Source organism: Chlorocebus sabaeus, chromosome 11 (genome assembly GCF_047675955.1).
Source record: "Chlorocebus sabaeus isolate Y175 chromosome 11, mChlSab1.0.hap1, whole genome shotgun sequence".
In the NCBI taxonomy this organism is placed as follows: domain Eukaryota; kingdom Metazoa; phylum Chordata; class Mammalia; order Primates; family Cercopithecidae; genus Chlorocebus; species Chlorocebus sabaeus.
The window spans coordinates 21,928,128-21,939,638 of NC_132914.1; the positions used below are offsets into that span (position 1 = coordinate 21,928,128).

General features: G+C 33.4%; 1 pseudogene; it reads left to right on the forward strand.

Moving 5' to 3' along the window:
• The window catches only part of LOC103218729 (putative solute carrier organic anion transporter family member 1B7), an 83,280-nt pseudogene extending 73,513 nt beyond the window's left edge, over nt 1-9,767 (forward strand).
• Nucleotides 9,768-11,511: the final 1,744 nt, after the last annotated feature.

The window sequence follows — 11,511 nt, forward strand, 5'->3', positions numbered from 1 at the left end:
GATGAATAGGTCTAACACAAGACATTTTTTAGGCCAATGAAACTATTCTATATGATATAATAATGTTGGATCATAATATTATGCATTTGCCAAACCTTTGGAAATTTACAACATAAAAAGTGAACTCTAATGTAAAATATGGACTTAATAATGTATGAGTATTCTTTCATCATTTGGAACAAATATGCTGTACTAATACAAGGGGTTAATAATAGGAGAAACTACTATGCAGCCATAAAAAAGGATGAGTTTGTGTCCTTTGTAGGGACATGGATGCAGCTGGAAACCATCATTCTTAGCAAACTATCACAAGAACAGAAAACCAAACACCGCATGTTCTCACTCATAGGTGGGAACTGAACAATGAGATCACTTGGACTCGGGAAGGGGAACATCACACACCGGGGCCTATCATGGGGAGGTGGGAGGGGGGAGGGATTGCGTTGGGAGTTATACCTGATGTAAATGATGAGTTGATGGGTGCAGCACAGCAAGATGGCACAAGTATACATTTGTAACAAACCTGCACGTTATGCACATGTACCCTAGAACTTAAAGTATAATTAAAAAAAAAAAAAATAGGAGAAACTGTGTATATGTTGGGCAGGGAGCCCTCCATACTTTCTGTACAATTTTTCTGGAAAACTAAAATTGCTATAAAATATAGGAAATAGTAAAGAAAAATATCATCAAACATTTTCCAAAAAAGTCACTAGAGGTTATGAAACATGTGAAAAGATGAACATCTTTTTTTTTCATTGACAATAACAGAATTGCAATTAAAAGTCACCCAGACTGTCAACAAAGGTGTTGCTTGCAGATTGTGATTGCAAAGTATATGACTTTGAGCCAGTGGGAGTACTTCTAGGAATTTATCCTGTAGCTAGCTATATTCCCAAAATACTGAAAACATGTAAATATCAATCAATAAGGTATCAAATAATGACACATGCAGGCAAATGAATATACTGAGTTCTTAAAAAAAGAAGAAAAAAGATACATATTTTCTAATATGGAGCCTATTCAAATATATTGTTATGTTAAGAAAAAGAGAAAGCATAAAGAATACGTGGAGCATGCTATTATTTATGTAAAGTGGGAAATGTTTCTTAGTTCAGGTTAAATCCCTGGAGAAAACTCCCTGAGTCAAATTTACTAGAAGAACTTTCTCTCACTTAATGCGTAAATTCACTGTCTAACATTCCCAACAAGTAATGATCCGGGTTTTCCTGGAATTCTAGTAAAGCAGCATTCACTACCCCACATTCTCCTAACTTTAAATGTTATTATACAAAATGTCTTCCTAAATGGTAGATTTTATTTCTATGAATAAAAGTATGGAAAGAAATAAAAAAGCAATACTTACTAAATTTACATTAATGACCTAATTTTAAGAAAGTGCTTATTTTTAATTGGAATTATAACTCATTTTAAGGGCGACTGGCAAGATGCTCCTCATAATCTCCCCAAAGCAATGATCACCAAGTCCAAGCATTAACATCGCATTTTAGGATAGCCATTACTTTAGTTACTTTAGTTTCAGTATGATAAGATCCCTAAAATATTTTTTTTTTTTTTAAAAACCATACTAGTTTCTTTTCCTTTAGTGAAGGTTTAGGTAAAACTAAAAGGAAATGTGTGCATGTGTGTGTGTTGTGTACACACACACACACATATGTATATATGCATATGTAAGTGGGAAGCAACAAAAGAGATCAGAGGGATGTGATTGAGAACGACTATGCATATTGTTGCTGGTTTTGAAGTTGGAGGAAAGGGCCCAGAAGCCAAGGAATGTAGGTCGCCTCTAGAAGTGGGAAAAGACAAGGAAACAGATTCTAGAGTTTACAGAAAAAAAATGCAGGGCCGGGCGCGGTAGCTTATGCCTGTAATCCCAGCACTTTGGGAAGCCAAGGAAGGTGGATCATTTGAGGTCAGGAGTTACAGACCAGCTTGGCCAACACGGTGAAACCCCTTCTCGACTAAAAAATACAAAAATTAGCCTGGCATGGTGGCAGGCGCCTGTAATCCCAACTACTCAGGAGGCTGAGGTAGGAGAATCACTGGAACCTGGGAGGTAGATGTAGCAGTGAGCTGAGATCTTGCCACTGTATTCTAGCATGAGCAATAGAGTGAGACTCCATCTCAAAAATAAATAAATAATAATTTTTAAAAAGATGCAGCTCTACCAAGACCTTGATTTTAGCCAATTAAGGCAAGTATTAGGCTTCTGACATCCAGTGCATGCTTCAAGCTTATCTTATACACCCTTTGTTGAAAAGTTTGCACCACTTCAGCCAACTAGAAATAATCATTCCTCTTTACAACTCTCCTGGCATATTATAGCTCACACATGGCCCTTACTACTTTTATTTTAGTCACCTGTGTTCACTGCTGGATTGTTTAAAGTGGAAATTTTTAAAAGAGCAATTATTTTCCAATTAATACACAGAAAGTTCAATGATTATCTTATGATTATTAAAGGACTTTATTTTTTAGATTAGTTTTAGAATCACAGTAAAATTGAGGAGAAAGCACAGAGATTTCTCATATCCTGCCTGCTCCAACACATGCATAGCCTCTCCCATTGCCAACATTTCCCATCAGGGTGGTACATTGGTTACAGTTGACAACCCATATTGACATATCTTTATCACTCATGATCCATAGTTTACATCAGGTTTCACTTTTGTTGTGGAACTTTCAATGGGTTTGCATGACCATATAATGATATATAATCCACCATTACACTATCATAAAAAGTAGTCTTGCTGCCCTAAAAACCCTCTGTGCTCTGCCCTCCTTTCCCTCTAATCTCTGGAAACCTCTAGTCTTTTCACTACTTCCATAGTTTTGTCTGTTTGAGATCACATAGTTGTAACCATACATTATGTAACCATTTCAGAGTAGCTTCTCTACTCAGTAATATGAATTGAAGTTTCCTCTAGGTGTTTGTTTGATAGATTATTTCTTTTTAGCATTGAACAATAATTTATTGTCTAGATATACCACAGTTTTGTCTACTGAGGGGCATCTTGATTGCTTCCAGGTTTTGGCAATTATAATTAAAAGTTCTGTAGATATCTGTGTGCAGTTTTTTTGTGTAGATACAGATTTCAGCTCCTTTGGATCAACACCAAAGTGCAATTACGTCATCATATGGCAAAAATATGTATATTTTATTTAAAAATGTCAGACTGGCCTCAAAAGTGTCAGTATCGTTTTGCATTTTCTCCAACAATGAATGAGAGTTTCTGTTGCTCCAGTTCCTTATCCACATTTAATGTTTAGTGTTCTGGATGTGGGCCATTCTACTAGGTATATAGTAGTATCTCATTGTTGTTTAAATTTGCATTAAATTTGCATTTCCTTGATGACATAAGATGTGAATCATCTTCGTATATGCTTATTTACCACCTCTACATTTTCTTTGGAGAAGTATCTGTTAAGGTCTTTGGCCCATTTTTTTTAACTGTTTTTTTCTTTAAATTGTTCAGTTTTAAGAGTTCTTTGTAAAATTGAGCAGAAAGCACAGAGATTTCCCATATTTATTATTTGGATGTCTTTTGTGAATATTTTCTCTCAGTCTGTGTCCTCTGACTCTCATTTTATCATCTTGACAGTATATTTCTCACTTACTGAGAGATGAATTTGTTTTTGTTTTTTTTTTTTGTTCAGAAATGGGTCTTGCTCTGTTGCCCAAACAGGAGTGCAGTGGCATCTTCTTAGGTCGCTGTAGTCTTGAACTCCTGGGCTCAAGCGATCCTCCTGCCTTAGCCTCCTATTGATGTAATTTTGTGATTATTTATCTTATTTAGCTTATTAATATAATGAATTATATAATCAATATTTGAATACTGAATAGGCAAGATATTTGAATACTGAATAGCCAAGACAAATTGATAGTTGAATGTTGAACCAGTCTTGCAAACCTGAGATACATGCCTAGATAACTCTTCTATTCAGAAAGTTTTAATTTTAATGAAGACCTGCTTATCAATGATTTATTTAATGAATTGTGCTTTTACTGTTGCATCTAAAAAGTCATAAACAAATCCTAGGTTGTTTTCTCCTGTGTTACCTCATAGATTACAGTTTTACATTTTACATTTTTTATAGTTTTACATTTTACATTTGTTATTTTGAGTTAATTTTTGTGAAGCATAATTTCACTATTTTTATATGGATCTCTAGCTATTCCAGCATCATTTATTGAAAATATTAACTGTTTCTCTATTTATATTGCTTTAGTTCTTTATTTAAGATCAGGTGACTATATTTAAGTGGGTCTATTTCTTGGCTATTTGTTCTTTCCACTGATATATTTGTATATTATTTTACCAAAATTACACTGTCTTGATTACTGCGGCTCTATAATAAGTCTTGAGGTCAGGTAGTATCAATACTATCATTTTGTTCTTTTCCTTGAGTATTGTCTTGGCTGTTCAGTATCTTTTACCTCTTCGTATAAACTTTAGAATTAGTTTGTCAATATCCATAACATAATTAATGAAGATTTTGATTGGGAGTGCTTTGAATCTGTATATCAAACTGGGATGAACTGACATCTTGACAATATTGAGTCTTTCTATACTGTACATGAACATGGAATATCACTTCATTTTTATAGTTCTCTGATTTATTTAATCAGAATTTTATAGTGTTCTGCATGCAGCTTTTGTATATATTTTAAATTTTTACCTCATGTTTTGTATTCAGGGTTACCAATGTAAATAGTAATGTATTTTTAATTTCAAATTCCACTTGTTCATTGATAATATATAGGAAAACTTTTCATTTTGTTATATTCATCTTGTATCCTGCAATCTTACTATAATAGCTTATTAGTTCCAGGGTATTTTTGTCTATTATTTGAGACTTTCTACATACACATATGTAAAAAATAAAATAAAAATAAAAAGACAGTTTTGTTTCTTCCCTTCAGCTTGTATACATTTCATTCCCTTTTCATTTTTTTTTTTTTAAATCACATTAGCTAGGATTTCTGGTACTAGTATACATTTCAACCTGTATATATTTCCTTTCAACCTGTATACATTTCATTCCCTTTCCATTTTTTTTTAAATCACATTAACTAGGATTTCCGGTACCATGTTGAAAATCAGTCATGGGAGGTGACTGATTGTCTTGTTCCTGACCTTGGCAGAAGATCTTTGGGTTCTTTGACGTTAAGTATGATAAGTGTAGGATTTTGGCAGATTTTTAAAAATCAGATTGATAAAGTTCTCTATTCCTGGTTTAATGAGAGTTTTAGTCGCGAATGTGTTTGGTTTTCTCAAATGCATTTCTGCATTTTCTGATGTGATCCTGTGATTTTTTTTCATCTTTATCCTGTTAATATAACGAATTATATAATTCATTTTTGAATGTTGAACCAGTCTTGTAAACCTGAAATGCATTCCACTTTGTTGTTGCATATAATTTTTTATATAATGTTGGATTCAATTAGCTATTTTTGAGAATCTTTGCATCTGTATTTGTGAGATTTATTGCTCTGTAGTTTTCTTTTCTTGTAATATGTTTGTCTGCTTTGTGTATTAGGATAATGCTGACCTCATGGGATGAGACAGGAACTATTCCTGCTGCTTCTATCCTATGAAGGAGATTATAATGAATTGGTATAAATTCTTACGTGAGTGTTTGATAGAATTCATCCATGAGCCCATCTTGGTTTGGTGATTTCCATTTTAAAAGGTTATGAATTATTGATTCATTTATTTAGCAGATATGGGCCTATTCAGATGGTCTATTTCTTCTTGTGTGAATTTAGGTAGATCGTATCTATCAAGGAATTGGTCCATTTCGTTGAGGTTAATAAAATTGGGGCCGTAGTGCTGTTCATGCTATTCCTTTTTTTTTTATCCTTTTAAGGTCAATGGGATTGCAGTGATGTTCCATCTTTCAATTCTGATATTTATAAATCGTGTTTTTCTTTCTATCTCCATTAGCCTGGCAAGGGGCTCATCAATTTTACTATTTTTTTTTCCAGTGGAATAGCTTTTGTTTCTGTTGATTTTCTCTGTTCATGTTCTGTTTTAAATTTCATTGATATGTGCTGTACTTTTCATCATTTCTTTCCTTCTGCTTACTTTGAATTTAATTTACTCTTCTTTTTCTACTTTGTTAAGGTAAAAGATTAAGACATAAATTTCAGATATTCCTTCATTTTAAATATATGCATTAATGCTACAAATTTTTCTCTAACCCTGCTTTTGTGGTATCCCATAACTTTTGATACTGTAATTTTATTTTCTCTTATTTCAAATATGTTTACATTTCTCATGAGATTTCACTTTGACTCATACGTTTCTTAGAAGTGTATTGTTTCATCTTCACATATATTAAGATTTTCCAGTTGTCTTCTGTTATTGATCTCTAGTTTAATTCCACTGTGGTCTGAGGAAATACATTGCATGATTTCCATTCTTTTAAATTTGGTAAGATATGTTTTATATCTCAGAATGTGGTCTATCTCAATGAATAATCTATGTGAGCTTGGGAAGACTTTGTAGCCTGTTGCTGTTTGATGGAGTAGTCTACAAGTGTTCATTATATGCTGTTGATTGATAGTGTCATTGAGTTAAACTATGTCCTTACTGATTTTTGCCTGCTAGATCTGCCCATTTCTGATAGAGGCATTTTGAAGTCTCCTAACACAATTATGGATTCCTTTACATTAATTGTCCACTTATTGTCAATAGGTTCTTAGAAACTGACATTAAGCAAAACAACACACTGTATGCCATAGGAACTTAACTCTTGTTTACACCAATTATCTGTGGTAAAATTGGTTTCATTATACAATATAAAATTTCACTTAAATTTACTAGTTTCCAGGAACCTGTTGACCATGTTGAGGACTTCATTTCTTTTTGAAGTTCTATTATTTTTTCCTAACATATTTTGACACTCCATTCTTAAAAGCTTACGTATTAAGAATTGTTATGTTTTTCAAGGGACAATAAGAGAACTGATCCTTTCATTATTATGTAAGGTGTTTTTTTAATCCTTGATCAATTTTCTTGCTTTGAAGACTGCTGTGTTTTAAATATAGTAACTCCCACTTTCTTTTGATTAATATTAGCATTAATTCCTCAGTCTAATTATTTTTAAATCAGCAATGAACAAGTGGAATTTGAAATTGAAAACATTTTAAAAAATATTTTATTAAATCTTTTATTAAATTTTTACCTCATGTTTCATATTCAGGGGTGCCAATGTTTTAATTCACCAACAATCTTATTATTAATATTTTTTGAGACAGGGTCTCACTCTGCCACCTAGGCTGGAGAGCAGTAGCTTGAACATGGCTCACTGTAGCCTCAACCTGCTGGGCTCAAGGGATCCTCCTGCCTCAGCCTTCCACGTAGCTGGGATCACAGGTGTACACCACCATACCTGGCTAATACTAGAATTTTTGTAGAGATGGGGTCTGACTTTGTTGCCCAGTTTGGTCTCGAATTCCTGGACTCATACATTCTTCCTTTCTTGGCCTCCCAAAGTGCTGGGATGACAGATATCAGCCCCATGCCCAGCTAATTTTGATCTTTTAATTGATGCATTTTGATCATTGACATTAAAAGTGATTACTAGTGTAATTGAATTAATATTACCATATTTGTTACTATTTTCTATTTGCTGCCCTTGTTCTTTGATCCTATGTTTGTCTTCTTCTTTTTGTCTTCCTGTTATGTTTTAATTGAGCATTTTATATAATTTCATTTTATCTTATTTATTAGTTTATTAGTTGTACCATTTTAATTAAAACATTTAGTGGTTTTCCTAGAGTTTGCAATATACATTTAGAACAAATCCAAATTTACATTTAAATAACACTTTATAACTTCACAGACAGTAAGAGTACCAAATAATACCAGAATAACCCTCATTCTTCCTTCCTATCCATTGTGTCATTGCTGTCATTTACTCCACTTATGTGTAATCATACATAAACATATGAATAAGCATGTAAATTAAATACTATTAAACACATTGTGCCATTATTGTTTGGAACAAACTGTTTTCTATTAAATCAATTTAGAATAAAACTGTTTTTATTTTACCTTAACTGATTTCTTCTCTGATGTTCTCCCTTCTTTATATCCAAGTTTCTGACCTATATCCTTTTCCTTCTCTCTAACAAACTTCTTTTGACATTTCTTGAAAGACAGGTGTACTGGCAACACAGTCCCTCAGTTTTTTATTGTGCGACAATGTCTTTATTTCAACTTAACTTTTGAGAGATAATTGCACAGGGTACAGAATTTTAAGTTGGAGGTGTTTTTCTCTTAACACTTTAAATATTTCAGTCCACTGTCTTCTGGAGTGCATGGTTTCTGAAGAGAAGTCTGTTGTAATCTTTTGCTCCTCTATACATAAGGGTTTTTTTTGTTTTTGTTTTTTGTTTTTTGTTTTTTTTTTTCTGGCTTCTTACAGGATGTTTTCTTCATCTTTGATTTTCTGCAGTCTGAAAATAACAAATCTATGCGTAGTTTTTCTGGAAATTTTCCTTCTTAGTGTTTTCTGAGCTTCCTAGGTCTGTAGTTTATTGTCTGACATTCATTCAAGAAAAACTTTCATGCTTATTAGTTCAAATATTTCTTTTGTTCCTTTCTTTCTCCCCTTCAAGTATTTCCATTATACACGCGTAGTTATCACAAAGTTCTTGGCTATCCTGTTCTGTTTTGGTTTTTTTCCTCTAGTCTTACTTTTCTTTGCTTTTAATTTTGGAGGTTTGTATTGGGATATACTTAAAGATAGTTTCTTCAGCTGTGCTCTGTCTAATAATGAAAAAATTAAGGTATTTGTCATATCTGTTATAGTATTTTTAATCTTTAGTGATTCTTTTTGGTTCTTCGAATTTTTATCTCCCTGCTTACATTGCTCACCTGTTCTTGCATGCTGTCTACATTATTCATTAGAGCCCTTAGCAAATTAATAACAGTTGTTTTAAATTTCTATTTTGATAATTCCAACATCCCTTATATACCTGGATCTGGCTTTCAATCTTATTCTTTTCAGACTGTGTTTATTGCCTTTTAGTATGAGACTTGCAATTTTTTCTTGACAGCCAGACAAAATGTACTGGGTAAAAGGAACGGCTGTATATAAGCGTTTATTAATGTGGTGTAAGGTGCTGGAGAAAAAGTAGCATTCTACAGTTCTATGATAAGGTCTCAATCTTTTTAGTGAGACTATAACTCTGGATTGTGAAGTTCAAACTTGCTTTTCAGTTTCTCTCTCCCGCCCTTAGGTAGAATGAGATGGTTTGAGGGGGTTGGAGCTGTATATTTTTCTCCCTCCCAGAGGAAGGCTAGAGACAGCTGGAGTTTAGTTTCAGTAGCTTCATATTAAAAAAAATAATAATAACAATAGGACAGAATTTTATGTCCCAATGAAAAGAATAAACAGAATTGCTTTCTTAATATTTGTGTGTATAACTTCTGTTTGTTTGTTTGTTTTTTCTTTTAAGGTCTGCATACTGGGGAGAAAAAAATGTAAAATATTTTACACAATTTAATAATCTATTTTCCTTATTCTTTTTTCACAGAAGAGCCTTCTTCGGCTTGAAGGTAGCCCTAGTGTTCCCGGTACTTGTTTTACTTACTGTATTTATTTTTATTGTAAAGAAAAAATTCCGTGGAAAGGATACCAAAGTGTCAGAAAATGAAAGACAAGTAATGGATGAAGCAAACTTAGAATTCTTAAATAACAGTGAACAGTTTGCACCATCTACTGAAGAATAGTAAAGCGTGTAATTAAGGGGAGAAAAAACAAGCTATTTTGCTGCTGTTTCCAACTAATGCATTGATTCAGTAAGATGTTCCTTTTGTGGTGTTCTGAGTCTTTTCACTGAGAATTCCCACATTCTTCACTTATGATGCAACAATGAATAAGCCTACGAATTTATAATGAAACAAACTATAAAAAATGGTACCCATGGTTAGGACATAGCTATGCATTTGTAGTTTAGAATACATGATTCATAAAAATTTAAAGTGAGAGGAATAGTTAATATGTAATAGAAGAAAAAGTACTTGCTCAGGTAGTTGTAACTCTTAATAAAACCAATGACTAGGATACAGTGGAAGTAAAAAGGCAGAGATAGATTAATAGCCTAAATAAGGAGAAACGCCTGACGCCTTTTTTAAAACAAAACAAAACCATTTAGACATTTTACTTGGGCCTAAAATCTAGCCAGGTTTTATATCTTTTTTTCATGTTAAATTGTACATTACTCAGAAATTATGAATACTATTAATTTATAATTTGAAATTGTGTTTGCTAACCACCTTGATGTTTTCTTCCAACATCCCATTAAGATACTACTGAAAAAATAGAAATATTCAAATATTTGCAAGGTATAATTGTCAGGCAACATATTATAGCATGTGTTAAGTTTCTACTAGGCCTATGGAAATGGTTTAAGAAAAGCTGACTTTGACTTGAGAAACAAAACCCATTGATAAGATGTGTCTTCATTGCATCTGTCTGTTCTCTGAGAGAAATAAAATCTGTGTCACTCTCTTGCATACTTGTTTGTTGGTTCATCATGCACAAAAAGATATCTTCCACATCTCTACAAGCCAGGCAAGACAGAGGGAAAATAAGATCAAACATTTAAATATTGCATTTTCTAGTAGCAACAACTCTACTGTAATGAATGCTAGAGGTTGTAGTTTCTTATTCTTAATTGTTTTGAAGATTTTTTTTGTATGAGAGTCAAGTGTAAAAATATATTTTCTTTTTTTTATTATACTTTAAGTTCTAGGGTACATGTGCATAATGTGCAGGTTTGTTACATATGTATACATGTGCCATGTTGGTGTGCTACACCCATCAACTCGTCATTTACATCAGTTATAACTCCCAATGCCATCCTTCTCCCCTCCCCCGTCCCCATAATAGGCCCCGGTGTGTGATGTTCCCCTTCCCATGTCCAAGTGATCTCATTGTTCAGTTCCCACCTATGAGTGAGAACATGCGGTGTTTGGTTTTCTGTTCTTGCAAAAGTTTGTTGAGAATGATGGTTTCCAGCTGCACCCATGTCCCTACAAAGGACACGAACTCATCCTTTTTTATGGCTGCATAGTATTCCATGGTGTATATGTGCCACATTTTCTTAATCCAATCTGTCACTGATGGACATTTGGGTTGATTCCAAGTCTTTGCTATTGTGAATAGTGCCACGGTAAACATACGTGTGCATGTGTCTTTATAGCAGCATGATTTATAATCCTTTGGGTATATACCCAGTAATGTGATGGCTGGGTCATATGGTATTTCTAGGTCTAGATCCTTGAGGAATCGCCATACTGTTTTCCACCATGGTTGAACTAGTTTACAATCCCACCAACAGTGTAAAAGTGTTCCTATTTCTCCACATCCTCTCCAAATGCTCGTCATCACTGACCATCAGAGAAATGCAAATGAAAACCACAGTGAGATACCATCTCACACCAGTTAGAATGGCGATCATTAAAAAGTCAG